This window comes from Cuculus canorus, chromosome 5, assembly GCF_017976375.1.
Source record: "Cuculus canorus isolate bCucCan1 chromosome 5, bCucCan1.pri, whole genome shotgun sequence".
NCBI classification, from domain to species: Eukaryota; Metazoa; Chordata; class Aves; order Cuculiformes; family Cuculidae; genus Cuculus; species Cuculus canorus.
Window position 1 is genome coordinate 27189263 of NC_071405.1, and position 23583 is coordinate 27212845.

The 23583-nt window shown below is 37.2% G+C and overlaps 1 long non-coding RNA gene across 1 annotated transcript in view; it reads right to left on the reverse strand.

Moving 5' to 3' along the window:
• The window catches only part of LOC128852310 (uncharacterized), a 135980-nt gene extending 113090 nt beyond the window's left edge, over positions 1-22890 (reverse strand). The window contains exon 1 of the long non-coding RNA XR_008450059.1: positions 22771-22890. This is a non-coding gene — a long non-coding RNA (uncharacterized LOC128852310). The remainder of the gene's footprint in view (positions 1-22770) is intronic.
• Positions 22891-23583: the final 693 nt, after the last annotated feature.

A 23583-nucleotide genomic window follows, 5' to 3' on the forward strand; every position in this document is an offset into this window, starting at 1 on the left:
CATCAGTGGAAAAGTTCCTGTGGACTGACATTTTTTTTTTGTTTAACAACTCGTTTAAAGACTATACATTGTTAGGTCATTGGTCAGTGATTTGGAATCCCTAAATTAAAAATGGATAAAGAAATCGAGGATGTCCAGCAATAAATATTACTGGATTGTGAACTTTTGGCAGCCTTGTTTGAGCACATTTGTTTAATCAGCTATAGAATTGTGCTGACTAGATCTATATGGAAAATTTAAATACAGAACATTTTGTTAAATAAATGGTTTCAAGTCAAGTGACCTTTTTTTTTTTTTTTTTTTTTTCCTGCAAAGCTACAGGGATATGATTAGGTTTCCCCTGAAAAAAAAGAAAAATTTAAATAAGTTATTTTTAGACTTTAGAGCAGATGCTACTTAGTACTGATTGAAACATTCTGCTTTATCCCAAATTTTACAAGTTTGTGTTTAGTTACAAAGACAATGAACAAATGAAAAGCAATAGAACATTTTAACCAATGCCATATTATAATCTGTCAGCAGATTATGCATGGCTATTTTTGGCATATGTTGATATAATATAAAAAGAATACCACAATATAAAATTAGTTTTGAAACAAAATTTCTACTCCTTCTAAAATAAAGTTTCTAAAATGATTTTTTTTCAGGAAAATGAACATTTTTGAAGAATAGGAATAAGACATGCTTCCTTATTAACTTTGGAATTTATCTAGTTCAATATCAGAAGCAGGCAGGAGAAAGTTGTGAATAAGACTATCCCAATTTATTCCTGGAGTCTCATTCCTGTGTTTTCACAAGGAAGTAAAAGAACTAATTCAAAGCATGTTTTAGAACTAAGGAAAGCTACCAAACCTATTTCAAAGCACCGTCCTCCCCCACTTGAAGGGAAAGTATAAACTCAGTAAATGTTTATCGAGGTAAGGAACAAGCTTACTCCTATCGGTTCAAGTGCTGAACCCAGTGCCTGGGAGGGTGTTAGTATCCATGGATATTGGGGTTTTGTCTCCAACAAGTTATCTAGTTAACTGAGTTGCCAATACAAAACAGCCATAAACAAAACTGTACACAGCTGTATGCATTCCTTCTGCAGACCTATCTGCAGATTTTGCCATAAATCCAGTGTTGGCTCTGAAGGTTTGGTGCTGTGGGGAAATAAGGGAATTTCTATGCCTTCAAACACAAGTTTAGACACAAAACGCTGTTCTGTCACCAAAATATTGCTGCCCTCCAAGGCTGTCTATCCTCCACACATCAATTGCTTTTCTTCAGCACCTCAAAGGGATTTTTTTCTATTGAAAATCCCAAGCAGTTTAGGAGTATGCATATCATCTTTTCTTTCATTTGTCGTTGAAATACCTTCTCAGTACTGCTAATAGTTTGGAGAATACAAGTTGTCAGAGATAAGAATTCCAGGTTAAAAGCTTCTACTTCTCACACACTTGAGAACAAAAGACTAAGAGTCTTATCCATTTGTGCTACTCTTATCATTATGGCTAGACTTTTCAAAGTGCCCTCTTCCACAACTTTTTCTGCAGGAGTTGCTAATGTGACACCTCAAACATAGCAGTTCCATCAGTAAAGATGACAAATCTGCACCAAACATGAGACATGCTGATAACAACAATATCAACAACATCCCATTATCTAGATCAGAAATGTGTACCCTGTCTTGTGAATTTGCCATAGATTGATGATCCAAGATAGGGGATCCACTCACCTGGCTTTTGCCGCAAGAGCAATGGCTAAGAATTGCATCATCTAATCTTGAAAAATAAGCTTGGGAAAGACTTCAAAAGATTATGTAGCCTTTCCTCATGTCTCAAGGAAGGGTCAGGGCAGCAATGTTGATACAAAAAATAGTTACTATTACAAAAAGTGGAATAGTTTTGATTTAAACTGAAGTAGAGTAAAGTTTCATCTAAGTAATTGTATTCTTTGAAAGTTTGACAGAATGTCCCTCTGATAGCATGCTTTCTTTTAAAACGGTGTTTTCCTAGACACTGTTTGTTCTTTGAACATGATAACGCCTTGTGTAAAGTATAATATGTGCCGAACAGATGTCTCTTTTTCTGTAATCACCTCTGTTGGGAGTTCTCTTTCTATCTCAAATCCAAGGTCAAGCAGTGTGCTAGAGCTAGCTCCAATTTAACAAGCGTTTTGACTATTGAAAAGTTTCATAACATTAAAATTAGACCTTGGAAATTAAAAGAATATGCATAAGATTTCTGGGAAAATTATACATATACATGTAAGTGGGAAATATATTCTGTAACCAGATTTTCTCTTCTGGCGCATGATTGATGGAGATCACTCCGGCATGTTGCCCAGGCCTGATAAAAGGTGCTTGCTTTCTAAAACTCTTAAACAAATCTTGGACAGTTTTATTTGCCAGCATTTTTGATATCAACGTCTGTCTCAAAGCCACTTTTGTTGAAGCTCCTTTGAACAACTTTAAATCATGGAAATCATGGTGATTCCAGTCATCTCATTTGCTTACAGCAGAAGGAAGCATTATACAGTTGATTTTGGATTTTAACTTGATTAATTATTTAGCCATTAAAATATCTTTTTTGTTGTCCTGGTGGTGGTGCAAACCACGTCTGTTGCTGATCTTAAATGTCATGTAAATCCTTAATTAAGATGTAAAGTCAGTCCTTGATTACCTGGTATTGGAGAAAAGATACTTTACATTTTATTTCAGCTGTCACTTATACATTATTATTGTTACTCTTGGTAGTGGCATGGGGATGGAGTTAGTGTTTGTATTCTGTTAAGAATTCGTATACTGTACTTCAAATACCAAAACAAGAAATACTCACAAAGAACAGTTTTATTCATTAAAAACATGGTCAAAACCTTTATTCACTTCAGTCACAATGACTTGGAGTAATCTTTATATTACTTTCAAAGACTTTTGGTAATCTTTATATCACATCATTGCAAAAATAGAGATGAGACCATTAGAATAATTTCTTCTTAGACATTGTAAAGGCCTTTTTGTGAACTGCACCGTATGCAGGTACAACTGCTAAAAATGTATATAACTCTTAGTTTCATATAGCTGTAGCAATTGGATGTAATATTGTTGCATGTTTGCACACAAGAAGTTTTACGCAAAGACAAAGAGTGTTTTCTCCAGGCGTAGATGAACTTCCCAGCTACACATTTTAAGCCTTCATGGGGAATAAGAATTTTTGAGTGCATAGCAGATAATTTTCTGAAGTATGTTTAAAAATATTCATAATGATTAGGCCATTACTAACATTCATTGGTCCCTCGATCAACAACTCACCAGGGAAAAATGTAGAGAAACATGAAAGCTGATTCAAGAAAGTTGCAGAGGAAGAGAAAAAAAACCTTAATGAAGATCTAGTGCAGTCGAAGATCTTATAAGGGTAAAAATTACCTAATTAAGGGATAATCTCTCTTACTTTGTAGTATTGGAGTAATAAATGACTGCAGAGACTGAGTAATCAACAAAGCTAAAATGGGGTCTTTAAACAATCTTTAAAATTGTTTAGCATGCTTGTGACAAAGCAGACAAGATTATTCCAAATTCCCTGGTGATGTAAATAAACACAACTCCATTGCTGTCATGTGAATTGCACCCTCTATGTCAGCACATATTTGACCTAATTTTTTCCTCCCTTGTGAGGGAACTTCTGTATTTTGCAATCAGTCTTGGTGATTGCATGCCAGTTAGCCAAAAGACCGTCGGATGAGGAACTGAAGTGGTGTAGTTACCAGGTATTAAGTGAAATCTCAGCCCCATTGAGTCCACAGAGAAACTCCAGAGGCCAGATTCCTCGTATCAGATGCACAGGACTGGTTAGCCCATTTGTGAAGGGATGAAGTTCATATTTAATGCTTACAGATACACTTCTGAATTAATGATAGAGACCAGATATTCCAGCATGAAGTATTCACATATCCAATTAAATTCTAAAATAGCTATGACAGTTTGAAAAGCAGTTATAACTGTACTTCAAGAAACATATTCAAAGGATCCGGGATTCAAAATGCTGTCCTCTGCCTTCCTGGGTCAACTAACTCTTACGTACTGGTGGCACTGTAGGAAGTAATGATATTATATGGAAAATACCTTCCATTTGGTGAAAAAACAATATGTTTCCTTCTTTCCTTTCTTAATTGAGGTTGACATAGGCTAAAACAGTAAATACTCCTCCAATCATCTCTCTGAATCCATAGTTGGCAGCTCCAGTCTGTCTCCAGTTGCTGCAATTCAGAATTGCACATGATTTTTTATTCCTTTCTTTTCCTAACTAAGCTAGATTTTTTCTTTACTCATGAAGGACTTGAGACTACTTAATTGTGCCAAGCAGTGCTTACTCTGGGTGTAGTCCTATTGACATTTTACCCAGCAAGTGTAGTGCCGCCAGATTTGTCCTATACATGATTAGAGACCGTTATTAGAGACTATTCTATTTGTATCCTATTTAAACAAGGGGTCATTTTTTAAATTGTGCATACTATATAAGGAGATAGACTTTGACTTAAATGGTAGAAAAAGAACATAGTTTAAACAAATACAAAACTGTTGCTGTAAAGAGTTCATAAAGATGAAAGTCTGGAGACTAAAATTCTCTGTTTGTGAGCCAGAGAGTGGGAAGGCAAAGCTTCTGTTCTGTCTCCTGCTCAGTGTGTTTTTACTTTAAACTTAACTTCAAGGTAGAAACTAAACTCATCTGGAAAGAGTAAAGAAAATATATCTGTGCACTGTTTTAAAGTTAGGCTTCCTTTAAGCAGACACTGCTACAGGTGCCAAACATTGTGTGTAACTGACGTTGAATAAGGACTATGCGAGTCTTAGCTACGATCAGCAAATTCCTTTAAGCACTCAGGTTAATACTAAACTCAGGCATTAATAGAGGAAATCACATTCCCAGAGACTCATTTCTTTGAACAAATGAGTTACACAAGTAAATAATATTTTGGCTATACACCTTTTACATGAAAATGGGAGTACATGAGGAGAATTTAATTAAAGATCTAACTATTCCCTTGTCCTGTGTCTGCATGCATGCTGGGGTTAGATATGTGATATTTATCTATTTGTTTGTTTACTTATTTTTAATCATTTAGATAGAATAGCTGTACTATTGTGCCAAAACCCTCTTTTATATTAGTTGAACACTTTCAGGTAATGGCACACACCAGGATGTTCCCATGGAAACAATGGAGGAAGCAATAGCTTGGACTGATGCATTGATAGGGATGTGGAACCATAATTATGGTCCGTGGTTAAAATCAAAACCAAGTGCTGCTATAAGCTCTTATTTGGTCTCCCTTTATTTCAAATACAGTCTTTAACTTTGTTTGGAGTATTATTTTGGTCTGAAATATTGCCAGGCTTAATAAGAAGGAACTGTGCTGGAGATAAGCAGGGTGAGGAAAGTAAGTTATGGCTTTAAGTTACTTTTGAGTTACAGTTTGTCAGAAATAGCCTGGTTTGGATTTACCAATCAATACCAAACTTCCTTTGAGGTTCCTAGCACTCACACTGGCTCCTTAAAGCACATTCAAAACTCTAAGAACTGTCACAGTACAAAAAGTGACGTGTGCATTACTTAACAAATTTGCTACTATGAAGTTCTTAAACTCCACCTCAAAGAAACAAGTGAGATGAGAGAAGGAACAGGGTTCTTTCGGCTGTCACTTGCAGAAGGCAAAGTTAGAAGAGTGCGTGTGTTGGATAAAGGGGAAAAGGGAAGGCCAGAGCACTAAGATTTCCAAAGACTAGCAATTCCAACAAACTTCAGTTCTTCAACTATAATTATAGAGTTATTTTTGTTATCTTTTAATGGAGTTTCCTATTTGTGAGGAATTTGAAACACCTGATGGAATTTTTGCTTAAGTTTCCCTGGATATAATAAAAGTGTGAGGCAAGCAAGCGTCTGTTCTGTTTCCTTCAAATTAATGGAGCATTGGCCTTGCTTTTTAAAGTGTAGATAATCTAAAGGTGTAAGGTAAGAGTTTTGAAACAGGAAACTGAGGCAGAGCCAAACCTTAGGAAAAAAAAATGAACTAAATCATATATTTTTCTTACTATTAAAGTCACGGTGCAGAAGGGAAGTTCCTGTGTTTCAACACATTGCTTTTAAGCAAGTAAAGAATGACATACCATGTGCAACAAACAACACTTTAATTAAAAGGATACCCCCAAGCATTTTAAAATACAGAAGCCAAAACAAACAAATAAAAGCAACTAAAAATTTGGCAGTGAATCAATAAAGTGTTTCCTGCGCAAATTGTGATAATTCTTTTTTCATGTGCAGTGTTATCTTTAAGTATCAGCAACAGTGTATGATCTTACACATGCAAAAGCTAGGCATGATGGACTGTCTATGGAAATAAGATCAGATCTCAAGATGGAAGCTGGTCCATGCTAGCAACATTTATTTTCACTGCCTTGTGCAAGCCCACTCATTAAACCAGCTTTTGGCCACAGGGAGATAAAGACCGGTTTCTGGTGGTGCCTAATTTTGGAAAGATGTGAACAGCTGTAAAATAAAGGCAAGAAAATGTCACAGTTTTCTTTGGAAACTGCGGACCTAAGTAATATGTGAAATCTGCATAGCATGTTAATGGAAGCCCCAAAGTGTAACTCGGGTCTACATGGCCAATTGACTAAATGGTCTGTAGCATAATCATGGTCCTGTTGGAATCTGTGGCAATATTCCTACTAAATTCAAAAGAGTTAACCTTTCACCCTGTGGTGGGCTGACCATAATTGGATGCCAACCAAAGCTGCTCTATCACTCCCCCTTCTCAGCTGGCGGAGAGAGAAATGTAATGGAAGAGCTTGTGGGCTGGCATAAGGACAGGGAGAGATTACTCACCAATTACTACGACAGGCAAATAGACTCCACTGGGGAAAATTAGTTTAATTTATTACCAACCAAGAAATAAAAACTAAATCTTAAAACACCTTTGCCCACTGCTCCATGCTTCCCAGGCTCAACTCTACTCCTGATTTTCTCTACCTCTTCTCCCCCAGCAGTGCAGGGGGACCAGGGCTGGGCCTGATGGTCAGTTCATCACACATTGTCTCTGCTGCTCTTTCCCTTCACACTTTCCCTGCTTCAGCATGAGGTCCCTCCCTCAGGAGACAGTCCTCTATGAAATTCTCCAACGTGAGTCCTTCCTACAGGCTGCATTTCTTCATGAACTGCTCCAGCAGACCTGTGGGTACCTTCCACAGAGTGCAGTCCTTCAGGAACGGATGGATGCAGCGTGGGTTCTTCACAGGGTCATAAGTCCTGCCAGCAAACCCTCTCCAGCACAGACATGGGTTCACAGCCTCCTTCAGGCATCCACTTGCTCCAGCATGGGGTTGTCTATCGGCTGCAGACTGATATCTTCTTCACCGTAAATGTCCACAGACTGCAGGGGGACAGCCTGCCTCACCATGGTCTCCACCATAGGTTGCAGGAGAATCTCTGCTTTGGTACCTGGACCACCTCTTCACTCTTCTTCTTCACTGACCTTGGTGTCTGCAGAGTTGTTTCTCTCACATATTCTCACTTCTCTCTTCTGACTGCTGCTGATGTAGTGCAGTTTCCCCCCCCCCCCCCCCCCTTCTTAAATATGTTATTCTAGAGACAATTCCACTGTCACTGATTGGCTAAGGCTTGGCCAGCAGCAGGTCAATCTTGGAGTCAGCTGACATTGGCCCCATTGGATATGGGGGAAGTTTCTAGCAGCTCCTCACAGAGGCCACCACTATAGTCCCCCTTGCAACAATAGGTTTGCCACAAAACCCCAATACACCCTATTTGTATATGGTGAACTGTAGGTCTCTGGAAATTAATAGCTTTTTTGCACATTTTTTTTTTAATTTTATAGGAGGAACTATTATTTTTGAATGGCATTAACAAATCCAAGAGCAATAAGTTTCAGTAGTTTGGAAACTTTGGCTCTTGATGCATATTTTACTTAGAAACACAAACTCCTGCAGACCTTTCCAACAAGTCTTCTAATCCCTCTGCTCCCTCCACTGTCTTCCCACAGAACTCTGGATTCATCTGAACGCCTTTATTCACAAAGCCTCAGTTCATATTGTTAAAAGATCAGTGGAATACCAGTCCCCAGACTGCCCTTGGCAACTTCCAGCCCCTGGCAGACTGTGTTTCTCCACAAGGAGAATATGCAGTTTTCTTTCGCATAAAACATGGAACTTCACACAAAACTAACACAAACTGGCCCGAAGTGTTGGAACACACCTCAGTTCATCAGCCTGTCTTCCTCTCTAAATGTAAGAAACCTATAATTGATATCACCTTTTGCAATGCACATACACACACATGCGCAGCAATCTTTTTGTGGATGTAAGTTTAGCAAATATTAAACAATGCACTCAACTTCCGAAAGATTTCATCTGGCATGAAGAAGATAGGTAAACAAGTGGCATATGTTAGTATTTTTCTTTAACAGGCTATTTTAAAACATACAGACAGTGAGTATAGCACAAGTTAGTAATAAATAAAAGAGCCAATACTAAGAAAGTAATGGAAGACCAGCTCAATCAGCTGGTCTGTCTTCTTGCTCCGGATGAATGGCAAGTCCAGATATAGATACACAAACATTTCTACATTAGGCCTGATTCTGACAACAGTGAAGTGAAAATTTCTAGCTCAGCATTCTTCCTGAAAAAAGTGTCTTCCTGGGCATATATGTCTTCCTCTTCCGAAGACATGTGTGACAGTCAGTAATGAAACATTCAGCTATCAAAATGCGGTTTTAGTACGCGACACCACACAGAAAATATTCAGCATTACAGACATAAATCAGCTTTGCTTCACCAAACAATAGGCTCAGAACCTGGCCAAAAAGACCCACAATGAAATTAGCATCAAGAGCGTTGACCAGGATAAGTATTCTCCTTCGCCTCAATGGAAACTGGCAATGCTGTGAGATCCAGAGACCACTGGTTCTAATCGAGCTTGTCTCAACAGTTTCCTCCTCCTTGTCAGCAGCTGGACAAAAGTAGAATTAATGCCTAAGCCCATCTGTACTAGTTCAGTACTGGGAAAAGGAGTTTCCATGAAGCCATGAGATAAACCTTTGGGAGTAAGCAGAACACTATAACAGACAGTGTGCTGAAGGCAAGAGACAAAGACCTGGGGTCAGAAAAGGAGTTGTTTTTGTGGCTGCAGTCCTGAATGAGGTCATGTCTTAACTGAGGATTTTATGTGTAGCCTTGCTGGTTTTGTCACCCATACTTAAAGTGAAAACTGTTGCTAAACTTAGTGTGTACTAAAAATAGTTAAATTCTTTACTCTTGGTCCATGCTTATATAGGGACAAATCCTGTATAGATTTCAACATATGCTTTAGCTTGGCACATATAAAACATCTCATTCAATTAAAAAATTTGATTGACAGTGCCTGGAGTTAAAAGCAATATATATATGACAATAGGGACTTGGGACAATACGTTCTTACGACAAGAGTTGTCCCTCACTTCGCTCCTGTATGGTACCTAGCCCAGGGAAGCGTATCATTACTGTGGAATAATAGCAATGATGTACTACACCAGGAATTGCTCTGAGTTTGCCTTCCAGTAAGAAACTGATCCCATCTCAAGTTCCCAGCCTTATCATACAGCAATGGAATGAGATTATTGTTCCCTCTAACTTGCAAAGTGGTAGTAGAGCCCAAATGCCCCAACTCAAATTCATTGTGATAGGTGCTGCATAGCAAAGAGTCATTTTGTATTTCTTTTCCAAAGAATTAATCATCACTGTTGGTGGCATAGGCACTAACCAATACCATCAGCCAAAAAGTTTATTATGGATTGCTTCTTGAAATAAAACATAACTTTTATTGGAAGTTTAAAGATAAATAAAAACAGCTGGAGGGAAAATACTATTAAATACTCTGATGAGCCCCATGATGTTCCACTTAAAGAGAAAAATCTTCTTGCTTCATTTTAAGGACTGTTGTCTGCAGTGTTAAAGTTAGCTTTTCTTTCATGTGGGACAAGTGAAGCTGAAAAGAGAATTTACTTAAAACTCTGATGAAATTGCAGCTTACAGGAGCTTATGGTCAGTGCAGTTCCAAGAATCCTTCACTCTTTCTGTAATAGATGGTACTTCAACTTATGCTTCCTCTATTACTTTTATGTAGCTTTCTAATTAGACTTCTTTTAAAACATTTTAATTGTTTGCTTTCTGTGGACAGACAGAACGCCAAATGTTCACAATCCTCTCATCTTTGAAAGTGACACTGCTACGTTCTGGGGACTGGGTTTAAATTATTAACAGAAGATAACTCACATATACAAATAAAGGCTGGCTGAGACCAGTCATGGGATAAGAACACAATGAACAGCTCATGCCAGCACACCCCATATTTTCTGCACCCTGCAATGGGGCCACGTTTCTGGCTGCAAGAACAGCTGCCTGGAATTGAGGAACCACCCAAAGAGTCCAGAAACAAAGAAAGTCAAATGAAGTTATTTGGTAGGAACACACAGATAGAGAATTTATAGAGTACAGTTAGTCTGTATCTATGCAACCTCTTTTAAAGAATCATTCAGGTGAAACAGTATTTATTGAACCCTTTAGGATATTTTTCACTGTCGCATTTGAACTCTTCCATGTAATGCATCTAATGTTATGAAAAGTTCAGTTTTCCTGTTTCTTGAAGATACCCTAAAAACCAGACTTGCCTCCTATGAAGACAGTGGGCGCAAGAGACTAGCCTCCAGTGTGGCCAAAGCGCACAGACCAAAGCATGTGAGAACATGAAGGCTGGATCATGCTATCAAGCATGCTAAGATAGGCTGTGTGCAAACTGGTGGTCAGCCAGCAGAGGGTGGGATGCTGAGTATGCCACACTTACAGATGACTTGACATGTCCCTCCAGGAAAAATCCAAACCACATCTCTGGAAGGACAATAATAGCTCACAGTGAAATATATCAGAAGCCCAAAGAATGATGAAGCTGTGTGTCTCCTCATTTCCCACTCAATGGAAAAGCCTCATTCCTTGAGCCTTAAGGTTGTTTGAATTTCAAGAGCTGCCCTGAATCTCAGAATAATTATTAATTTCAACTGGAAGTTTCTGTTGATCTCAGAACACTGCCTTTATGCATTTCCTCAATAAAGACAAAATTGAAACTGATTTGAATAGCTAAAATGAACATGGGTTTTTCATCTTTATTTAAATGACTGTGTGCTAGAAAGAACAGGTAGATTTCCTATCTGCGTGGCACTTTTGCCACTTCACAAAGGACTGGTTACTCTTGACAGTAACTGGTCAACACTCCTTCAGGCAGTTCATTGCCGATGTCCTGGTGATTGATGAATGCAAAAAGCCTGAATCCGTGTTGTTCAAGAACACTGACACGCACATCACTTAACACTGGTGCAGTCTTCTTCACAGAGTTGTGATAACTAATCACAGCTACTTGTTCTCTCTTCTGGTGCAGGATGCAGGCACTCAGAACCTAGAAAGCAGCTTACCATGCTAGTAAGGTTTAGAAATTTACGTGGCACCTGAAGAAAAAGTTAGCTGGCTGAAACACAGCATCTCACTGCAAGTCTTGGGTAGTTTATTATGTTTCTCCTGTTAGACATTGTCTGTGAAGCCCAGCTATATGACAGTCACAAGCAGCATTAATTGGTTTTCTTAAGCAGAACTAAGTAGAAAGAACAGGATAGAGAGCAGAAAGTTCTGACATTCTGGTAAAAAATTGTTTTCTTTAATATTTTTATTGTTATTGTTTTGCCAGTAATTCTTCTGAATTACTTTCTTCATGTTTCCATTTTTGGATATGCAGCACTTACTGGAAGGTTTCTATTAGCTTGTTTATCATTAATACAATGCTTATGTTTATGGTAAAATACTAAGAAATTAAATATTTTTATGCTGAATCCTTTCACCAGTTCCGTCACTCATGTTTCACTTTTGGGGAATTCTGTTACCATTTTAGCATTTCTTAAGTGAATAAATAAACAAACAAACTAAACTAAAGAGAAACAAAACTGTAATAGGGAAAAAAGAATCAAACTAAATACAAATATTTCAGAGACGGACTTTTCTTGTTTTAATTTACAGCTGTCCTCATACTCCCAAACAGGGTCTTGGATCTCTTCCTCTGAAGACGCCCAATGCTCAACTTACAGAAAACATAACATTTTTTTTGATAAATTAAACACTTCTATTAAATTTCTGCTAAAGTCAATGAAAAAAAGAGAAACTTTCCTGTTTTCAGAATCTTCACCAGTATTTCCCAAAAGCATTAATTTTTACAAATACTTTATTGGATTTTATACCACAAGCCTCAACTGTGTCTATATGATTGTTATGCATTTTCTCTTTTTTATGCAATTCCTTGAAGCTCAGATTTTTTAAGGGTTTGCTATCTGTGAATAATAGCAGCAATTTCAAATCTCTTCTGGTGGGATTAAATTTCAAAGCCATTGAAATCATATGGGATACGCCAATATATTTGGTGGGGAAATGAGGGGGAGGGTGTACTGTCAAGCTGGTAGAGAACTTGAGTGAAATCTCAGCTTTATTTCAAGGAAGGCAGGTTTCCCCCAAAATTCCTAGATTGCAGGACTGAATTCTAATTACTATCATTGAGCTTTATGTAGGATGAGATAAGGTCTAAGTTTAATTGACCGATAAAGCTCTCATAATATAAAGGGTTATTTAAAAGATATATTTGCAACCAGATTTCCGTAGGGAAAGGAGAGTTTACAAGTTTTTTCTTCTCCTTACAGCTGCAACACCAGAGAACAATGACAGTCTCCTCAAAACACGGAGAGGTAATTAGAGAGAGAATAGCACCAGGGCTCTACTATGGCAAAAAGGAGAAATATGAATTTAGTAAGGTGGAGGGAAGGAATATAGAATTTCTCTAACTAGAATTTGAAGAAATACTTTGGTTTTGTGCATCAAGAAGCACAGGAGGAGAGAGCCTCCTGAAGGACATTGGCTTCAATGGGTTTCAGTGAGAGTTCAGCCTGAATAAAGAGTTCAGGACTGGGCCTTGTTCTCTAAAGGAAGAGAGCAGTATAAATCTGTGTCCCCATTAGACGCACTGTACACAAAGACAGGAGTGAGAGTTATAACAGTAGCATGCTCTCCTCTTCTCTCAGCTGTGTGATCAGAGAGGTCAGAGCCTCCCTGTTCACTGTGAACAATGCCTTGGAGCAGAAGTCAGGAATCTGTCACTCCAGAGCCACATGCTGCTCTTTGCAAGTAAAATCCTTCCAGCCTCTGGCATCAGAGCACTTGGGAAAGAGTTGGGAGGAGGGAGGAAGGAATAAAAAAAAAAAAAACTAAAAGAAAGGAAAACGCTAAAAGAGAAAGAAAGGAAGAAATACAGTCACCATTTTTGGTAGTGATCCGTTACATCTCTTCTTTGGTGTCATCTTCTGTAGAAACTGTCAAGTTCTTCAGTGTAAAGATAATAACTAACTGGAACTGATCACAAAAAAAAAAATCATTTTGTTGCTCTGCCTGAAATGCACATGTTTTCAATTTGCTTGATAGCTGTGATTGATGCCACCAAAGAAACATGCTCAGAATACTGCCCTTAAAAAAAATAATAAATAAAATAAATCACTTGGCACCAAAAGACATTTTCGTTGCTGGTTCTTTAGTGAGAGTCAAGTAAATGGCGCATTTCATCACTGTTTTCAGCTGTGAATCCATTAAGATCACTAAGTCATTCTCAGAAGTTGAGTGAAGAGAGTGAACAAGAAAAAGGCCAGACTGAAGGAGCTTTAGGACCTGGATTCCCCTCTGAGTCATTCATCACATTGTAGCAGAGAGATCCGATTAGGTGCCTTTAAAAAAGCTCAGTTCTTGCCTTTGGTTAGGTGGGTACATGGCCTTATTCAATGGATTTATGTAGTTTAAAGGAGATCAGAACTGGCCCCTGAGAGACAACTGTGCACAGACCTTCCTGCTAGTGGCAGCAAGCCAATCACAGTGCAAGAGAGAGGTGTTATTTGACATATTTGAATCCTGAGTCAGTTTCCAGCATTCATTGCATCCAAAGTCTGAGGGGTGGTCTGGTGCTAATTGTGGGTGCCAGCTGATTTCAAAGAATTTTTTTTTTTTAAAATGGCTAGACAGACACTTGGCAACAGAGGTCACTGACTTTCAGCTACTTTAAAGACTGATGAATCTACTTTGTTTTACTGCCAATAGATAAGGTGCATATGAATTTGCCTTTGTAAATTAGCAAGATAAAAGTGATTCTTGTCTCTTTGGATTGATCCTTTTTCCACTGTTTTAATCATGTTGAAGGCATGGCCCTATATTGGAGTCAGGGAACTGTGCTGCTCGGGGGAAAACCCCAGGAAGAATTCCTACACTTTCCCTCCTGGGTGGGGGTCCAGGTTGCTCTCTTGCATCTGCCTCCTACAGTTTGTCCACAGAGTGTCCAATAGTCCAAAGGCAGACAGATGAAATGGTTTTTGTACAGGTGGAAAACCAGAGACTGAATTTTGATCTTGGTCAGTGTCACTTTTTATCATCATCTTTGCCCCTAAGGCAACCCTTTGCCTTACATCCCAGCAAGATATCAGGACACACTCTGGTCATGACACAGGTGAAAGTGTCACTAGTACACCGATTGTAAGGACTGGAAAAAGAAAATATGACTAGTAGTTAGTGAATACTGTCAGGAAAGAGAGCACTGCAAGGCACAGTCTAAAGTGGAGAGGGGTCTATATACAGTATATAAGGCAAATTTATCTGAAGATTGTCCTTAATTTGCCAGTCCTTTTTGGCACACTTGGTTGTAGCTAAGATGACTATAACTCCCAGTTCAGAAATGATTTGCAATTGAAATATGATAAAATAGCTTTTTAATGCCAAGAAAAGTGGTCTGCTAATGTTATTTATGTCAAGTCTGAAGTTTCCCATGAAAGAAAGAAAGAAAGGAAGAAAGAAAGAAAGAGAGAGAGAGAGAGAAGAGGAAGGAGGAGAGGGGGCGCTTTTTTTTTTTTTTTTTTATGTGTTTGCCTTCACGGCTTTGGAGTGCTCACTAATTCCATCTGTCCACAACAGAGCCATCGGAACGGCGAGAAAAAGCATTTCCATATGTGCAAATTAGCATCCAGCCTCTCTTAATCTGTGCAGTGCTCCTCTGAAGTAGATGGCGCGGATGGCTGCCAAACCCACTAATGGCATTCAAATAAAGGACTTTATTGGCTTTAACTGCCACTTTTCTTTTTCTTTTTTTTTTTTTTTTTAAGATAGAGAATGTGTTCCCCCCCTTATTTTATTTTTGTTCTGATATTGTCACTTTGTACTTTTACCATGAAACAAAAAGAAGGCTCTGTACAGCTCTTTAATGGGATCCGTTTTCTCCTACCCATGTGTTCTTTTACTTTCTAATGAAATCTCACCATTAGTTATTACACTATAATCAACACCTAAAGCATATCATTCCCACTCTCAGCCAGCTTGCTTTTTCCAAGGAAGTTCTTCCTCTTTTCTCTGCTTTTCAACAGCAGAGACAGGGCTAAGATGAGAGACATCTTGCTTGGGATCTTGCCCACACTGTGAGTTCATATGAAAAGGAATCTGTTTGCTTGTTTGCTTGCTTCTCAAATTGTTTTTCAAGGTCTGGCACATTCACAGCTGCAGCTGAGGACAAGTAGAGGTGTCAGAAGTACCGTACTCAGGGTCGCTGTCCTGAAGCATGGCTCTGCACTCAGAAAGGGCTACCATTTGGGGTATGTTCTGAATTTTGAACCACTTGATAATTTTAATAGAAAACAAAGGAAATTATTTAATCCTAAGAAACATTATTGGAAAAGTATCTCTTGATTATACTAAATCAATCTTTATTTTCATCTATCAATATTTGTCCTACTTCCGACAAGGGTTAGGTAACCACACCTGAGGTCTTGTTATCTCAGACCTTGCTGAAAATACCATGGCTGCTAATCCTGACTTGACTAGTGGTGCCAGCAATAAAACCACAGTCTCTAGTGTGTAGCAGACTCCATATGTTAGCCCCCTAGTCTGCTAAGTCACCACGCCAGCCTAAATTTGAAACATTTCTAAAGTGTTATACAATGTTGTAATAATGTTTTTACAAAACAAAGGCTGAGTTACTGGAAACCATATTCATCCAATCAGCATCTTATTGAAAGAGGAATCTTGATGGTAGTGGTGGTGACACAAGCTATAAAAAAATAATTTTAAAAATTGCACTAAAGTCTTTAAAAGGGGAGCACTGACTTAATAGGGAGTAGAAGTTGAAAAGACTGCTACAGGAAAAGAAAGGAAGTCTCGGTTTCATACTATCTCACTTTCCTGATGAAGAGTCCACACAAAAAACCTCAAGCTGAGAACACATTTGACTTCATTAAAAAGTTCCTAATTGCTGAAATGCTACTTACAAAAACAAGAGTGGACATTGCTAATTGCATACTGAGCAGTGTCTGCCCAAACAGAAAACCTTCTACCTAAGTAGAAGTTTCTCAAAATGCTATCAATGCTGCTTGTCACAGAATTTTTCCTATGTAGAAAAAAACAAAACTTACTGATTACAGATTGACTCTGCATCCCAAACTTATGCCTACATCATAAAAGATAATCACTGGGGTTATATCTAATCTGATTTTAGGATTTCTGTAGGACCCAATCCTACAAATATTCAAACAAGTATCTAATAATGGTATTTTTATAGTTCAGTTCTCTTTAGCTATGTTAGTTAGGTACTTACATGTGAAGATGGTGTAAAAACAACTTACGTATTATATAAAACTATATCCATCACATTGTTTTATAATTTCCATAACTTTTGTGAACAAAAGGCTTAGTCAAATGTCAGTGATGAGTTGGAAAGGTCACCAAGCTAAGCATCAAGAAGAGAGTTAGAGATAGCATATAATTACAAGAGCTTTGACCATGTTTATGAACATTTGGCTGGTTTTCTCCATTTTACTCAAAGATCTGGTATTGTGTCCAACAGTCGTAGCTCTTATTTACAGAAATGAGTTTTTCAGAGGCATTCTGAAATATTTTTAGAATGCATTTATCAATATATATTTTTTAAAGTATTTCATAGAATCATAGAATAGTTTGGGTTGGAAGGGACTTTAAAGATCATCCAGTTCCAGCCCCCTGCCATGGGCAGGGACATCCCACTACATCAGGCTTCCAAGGCCCCATCCAACCTGGCCTTGAACACCTCCAGGGATGGGGCATCTGTGCCAGTGTCTCACCACTCTCGTGGTGAAGAAATTCTTCCTCATGTCTAGTCTAAATCTGCCCCTCTCCAGTTTACACCCATTACTCTCTTCCTATCACTCCAAGCCTTTGTAAACAATCCCTCTTCAGCTTTCTCGTAGCCCCTTCAGGTACTGGAAGGTCACTATAAGATGTCCTCAGAGCCTTCTTTTCTCCAGGCTGAACAACCCCAACTCTCTCAGCCTGTCTTTGTACAGGAGGTGCTCCAGCCCTCTAAGCATCTTTGTAGCCCTCTTCTGGACTGTTCCAAGAGTTCCATATCCTTCTTATGTTGAGGATTCCAGAACTGGAATTGCACCAGAGATTTGATTGTTAGTACTGACTTGTATCTAATTATTTAGAGGAGCACAGGGCACCATTTTCCTGGATATCACACAGAAGTTAACTAGAAAACAGTTCTTGATATAAAGGCATTAGAGTATTAGGTGTGAAGACAGAGAAAGAGCTAACAAGCCTTGTATAAGCTGTGCTCTTGTAATCAGGACAAAGAAACAATTCTTTGTGATTTCAGTAGTGATTTCACTACTGAGCACACAGTGGTAGCACCAAGGATCGCTTAAAGTAAAGAATGCTTCAATGCAAGGGGAAAATTGTAAGACTTTATTTCTTGCCATGAATCACTCATTAATCTCTATTTACATCTGTTATGGAAAAGAATTTTAACTACCTGATCTGCATATGCAAATAATAATTATTATTAAATAGTGAAAGTAGTGCAATTATTAAATAATGCAACAATATCAGTCATTACTCCTATTAATAATAAATTATAATAAGTCTCTCAGAACTATTCATGGTCCCAAGCTGTGACATTCAAACAAAGATCAGAAACATCTGCTTGGATTTGGATTTGGGTTTCATACAATATCAGTCACCAAGTCACAGTTCAAAATACATATTCTTTGGCATTTGGGACTTTAACTCCCACTCTACACTTCTTCCCTCAGTCCACACCTAGATCTGAAATTAGATCTGAGACTATGCTCAGTAAACATGGAGACTCAAACTTTCTCACCTTTATAACCAATGTAACTATGAGTAATTCAGGTTTTACACTGAAGAAGATGAAGGTTGAGAGAACAAGAAAGTCAGCGACAGAACCAGTCCTGAGTAGTGAGTCTCAGATTCCCTTAGTACTTCTTTCACTACTATTTTTGCCTACATAAGTTGAACTGACAGCATAAGCCAGTAAGAAATTTTATCTTTATAATAGTACATGAAAAATATTTTGTTTACAGGAAAAAAGATCAATCATCATGACAAGATATTAAATCAGTCATATTTAATCTAATATGCTTTATATAGTATGTTACTGAAGAATCATAAGATAATGTACAGTTTTGGTGTAGTCAGATTATGAAATTAACTTGTTACAGAGTTACAGAATCAGAGAATGTCTGAGTACCTTCTAGAAACTAGATGCAAGCAGCTATTAAAACACTAAAAGTGCTTTAGAACAATAAGAAATTATTCAAAATATTTTGAAAATCCAATTGCAACTTCTTTGAAATCAATTTCCCTACTTATTTGAATTTGCTGGTTTCGTAGTTTTGTGCAATAGTCTTGTAAAGATTATCAAAAGTTAGGGCAAGAATCAATGGCATGGGAGAAGAGTAGCATCTCATAGTGTATAAATTCCTACTTTTACACAGCTTAACATACAAAACAATCAACTAAACATGGTCCCTTTTTCGCTTTAGAAACCATCCTCTCTTTTGACATAACACAATGCTGATGCAAAGACATTTTTTATGGAGCACAAGTCACATAAAAAAAAAATTCAAAATTTTACCTATGTGTTGGTAGGAACACAAGAGACTTTTCCTGTTTGAAATGAAACTTAATTGTCATAACTTTGGCTTTTCTCCCAAATGAAACTGATATAAATTTTGTCAGCACTGTTGTTTCTGCAACATGCACATCCAAACACATGCATATTGACACACACAGACGCTCATGCATAGATGAACAATGGCAGCAAGAAAAGAATAAGAAAAAAAAATTGCAACTCTCATTTTAACCCAAGTCTCTTTGACTCCAGTGGAGCTGGGCTAATTTAAACCAGCTGAGAATCTGCTCTAGTATTTATTTTATAAAAGATGCAATTTTGTCCTAACAAGCAGTTTGCAAGGCCTACTTGATTGATTTAGTTGACTCTGGCTTTATTACAGCTTAATGTGTTCACATCACTATTGTTAAAGTTGTTTCAGCACTTCTATTATTACTGCCTAGTTTTTGGCATTTAGAAGTTTATAATAAAAATAACAACAACAGTATTTTGTACTTTTATAGCATCTTTCTTCAGAGGAACTTGAAAAGCTTTGCAAACAGTAATTACTCCTCACAACCTCTCAGTATAGCAGATTATATTGCAGCACATTTTACTAGTGGTTCAGATTCTGATCTCAGTTCACATCAGCGCACGTGCAAACTATCTATGCTACAAATGTTATTGGGATTCCTTCTGTAATAAAAGGAATAAATGTTCTTTGCAAGAGCTGCCGGTACCCCAGAACAAAACTTTACAGTCCTGATTCCCTCTCCTCCATTCTAAGTTTTAAAATGCTGAGTTTCCTCCAGCACACGGTCTCCTCTGTGCGTACTGTAATAGTAAAAGCATGGAGAAACTGGCTTAAACAGATGATGAGATATTCCCTTCTAAACATTTCTACTGGCTCTACAAAATCAAAAATAATGTCTTCTTATTTCTACAGGGGTCTTTACTGTAAAAAAAACAAACCCACCAAATAAACCAGTAACGGTGTTGAGCAATCTGGAGCAAGATGATTGTTATTTTTAGCACAAATAAGAGAGATTCAGAGCTACTTTCTTTTACACTAGTGAAAAAATTAGTCCTATATTGGGTATTTCAGACTAAGGAATAGGCAGCCAAACAAGCTCCAAACACAATCACATGTGGAAAACAGACTCCCTGCTAGTACTACAAGGACTGATAAAAAATTTAATTTGGGCTAAACCTTCCATACTATTTCCAAGAATACGTCTAATATTTCCTCAGACCAAAGCAAAAAAAAAATATAACTTTTAAGAAGTGCATGGCAAAGGTGTTTATCACTAAGATAATGACAAAACCAGCAAACCAACAAATACAAAACATATTGAACAAAGAAAAACCTCAGAATTTGTCTACCCAGAATGAGAACTGTGCATAAATTGATTTATTTTATTTAAGCTGTGAAAACAAACTAGTGAAAGAATATTTTCCTTTCAGGTCATTCTGAAATTTTTATTTTAAAAATAGTGACTCATAATATATGATTTCATTTTGAGAGGGTCTGTTTTTTTACGTCTATTTAAGTCTAACAAATGCCAAATAACATTTTTTGGAATGAAAAAATCATATATTTTAAGAAGAAAACTCTTTCACTAATGAATTGTTCAAATCCACTATGAAATGCCCTCTTCAGGAAAAAGCTAAAAGAATAAACTAAAAAAAAAAAGCCTTCTCTTCTCAACAAAATATGATCTTATCACTATCATTATTATAAGAACCATATACACTATTCAAGATGAATTTTCTATCATATGACTCCTTATAAAACAAATACCTACATAAAGGAAAAAGATTCGTTAGATACCCTGTCCAAGCAGAAATCTGACCTATACTGCCCTGACTGGGTTGCATTAATCACTGTGGACTCCTCTGCTATTAAAATTGGTATCAGAAAAGAACTTCAAGTGCATCAACCTTTTTCAATAACAAGCAGAAAAAAAAAAAAAAAAAAAGAAAAAAAGATGCAAACACTCTCATGCCCTTTTTGGAGAAATTTGACAGTGGATGATAATTTAATTTACTGTCCTACCATCCCCACCACCACTGGGAAGAAAACATCTTTGTCATTCAGGTTAGTAAAAAAAAAAAAGTTTTGTGGAACCACAGCTTAAACAGAAGGGAAAACCTCAACCTCAGTGCTAAAACAAATGAATGTTCTGTCCTTTATTTCAAGAGCTCCTGAATCAGCCACCTTAACACACAGCAAAATGTTGGCTCCCAAGGAGGTGAATTTTTCCTTACTTTCTATGAAGCTGGATTTTGGGATTTTGTCTTCATGGTTGAGAGAAATATAAGGATGGTTCTACAGAATTTTGAAGATAACTCATATCAACCAATAGTTGAAAAACTGAATAAATTTTGTGATCTAGATATTGGACATTGCAAGATCATGCTCAGATCTGGGAAGGTGAAGTAAAAAACTGATTTGAATCAGTGGGGAAGATTTGCCTGAAAACTGATGACATATAACCCTGTGAGTAGTATTGATTACCTGTAATTACATTTACTTGCAATTTTCTTAAAATTATCGTCCTTGGATTTGGCCCTTAAAAAAAACCTGAAATAAGTATTAAAGAGAATTTTTGATGATATATTACCTTTTGGAATTAAACTTAACAGATAACTATGTAAAAAAGAAAAAAAAATAATAATCAACAAATCAAGAAAAATTGCAGAGCAAATAATCTTTTGGGTTGATCTATTTCCTAGTCCAAATTCTCAGTTAAATGGTAATATTATCATAGTCTGGAGGAAAAATAACATAATTGAGGCTTCACATTGTCTTTGTTTACACATTGAAAGATGGTCGCAGCAGATTCAATTCTGAAGAAATATAAAGAAATCTTAACTCTATCACTTCTGACTGGAGTACAAAACTCAAATCAATTACTCATAAATATTTGTGATAAGATTAATTTAATTTTTTCTTAAACAAAGAGGATAAATTAAAAGAATCAGCTTATTCCTTCCTACTCTGTAGTGACAGGATTAAAAATTAAATTTATACATATTTCATTTCTACATAATAAAGCCTTTTTGCAAAAAGAAAAAAATACCACAGTTCATCTAATTAAATCAAAGAAAATTGCCTGCAGCTATGCTACAGTATTACAATTAGACGTCTGCCAAAACCAGCCATTTGAATTCTTAAACACACTCCAGTCTTAAATACAAAACATGATTTTCATGATTTTGTGTGCTATCACTGATCTTTTTTTCCCCATCAGTATTACGTCAGCATGGAATGCCTTGCCAGATTCATTACGTGTTTTCTTCTGTCTTACAGAAATGTTCGGCAAAGTAAATACAGAATATTTTTTGTTTATTCTCTGTAAATCTACACATGAATTTTGGTATATAATGTTACGGAAATCAGATAACATAGTTTAAAAAAAAATCCCCTTGCATTAAACCCCCAAGTTTTGCGTAATTAACATAATTCAAGTAATATTTAAAGACTCTTTGGAACTTGATATGAAAAGAATAAAAAGCCAAGACACAACCAGCACAGTAGTTGAAGACAATTATTTACAAAAACTGAGGCTATCCACAATGCCTATTCTACACAGCCTGATTAATACATCTAGTTTAGTTTATATGCCAGTACATTCTGATCCCAAAGGCCTGCATCAAATGCTAAGCTCACCCCCAGTCTTCCTCTGTGACCTTGTGTTGAGTCTCAGCTTTCCCCACATCTGTAAAATGGGATAATAATACTTCCTACCTGACAGGGGTGTTGTCAGGCTAAAATCCACAGAAGAGTATCAGACACCCAGGTACTAGATGTAATAAGGGATAGATAAAGAGACGGGCTGAAAACAGTGAAGACTCGATAAATAAGTTGCTATGCTACAGTGAAGAAATTCATTTAAGCATCATTTAGTGGAAGCAGAGTCAAGTTACAAGTTACTGTTGACTGACAGATGCAAAAATGTTCTCCAAAAGCACTGAGCTACATTACAGAAAAGTTATCAACCTTCAGTTTTAAGAATACTCATATTTGCAAAGCTTTGTGGAATTTGAAGTGCAAAATAATGAAGATAATGCACCAGTAATGACTAAGGTTGCGTGTGCTATGACCTTCCTATGTGATCATGTTTTACATGTAACTGTGAAAACTACAGCAATGTTCACCTGGTCATCTTCTCTCTGTCTCCCTCCTGTCTTCCAAGTTCTTATGCTCCATAGAGCATGTACGTCTGTAATTTCTGCTGAACTCTCACAGGTCACATACAAGCATACTCCCTTTACATTCTTCCAGTTGACTCAACTGAGCCTGGGCTGAGGTAATATTGCATTCAGCCCTCCAGGGGAAGTTCCTATTGACCATCTGATGATAACACTTCAACTGATCTGTATTAGAGGAAAATGTTCATACTATAGTCTCATGCTTGCCTGAACAAAAATCGGTGCCACATGCAGGCTCAGGATCATGAGAGTTTTGCAGGAGTCTTTGTACAAACACATATGTTTCTGAAGCTTTTTTCTAGATATGAGACAGATTTTCCGTGCTCTATGCATTTACCTTCCACTGTCT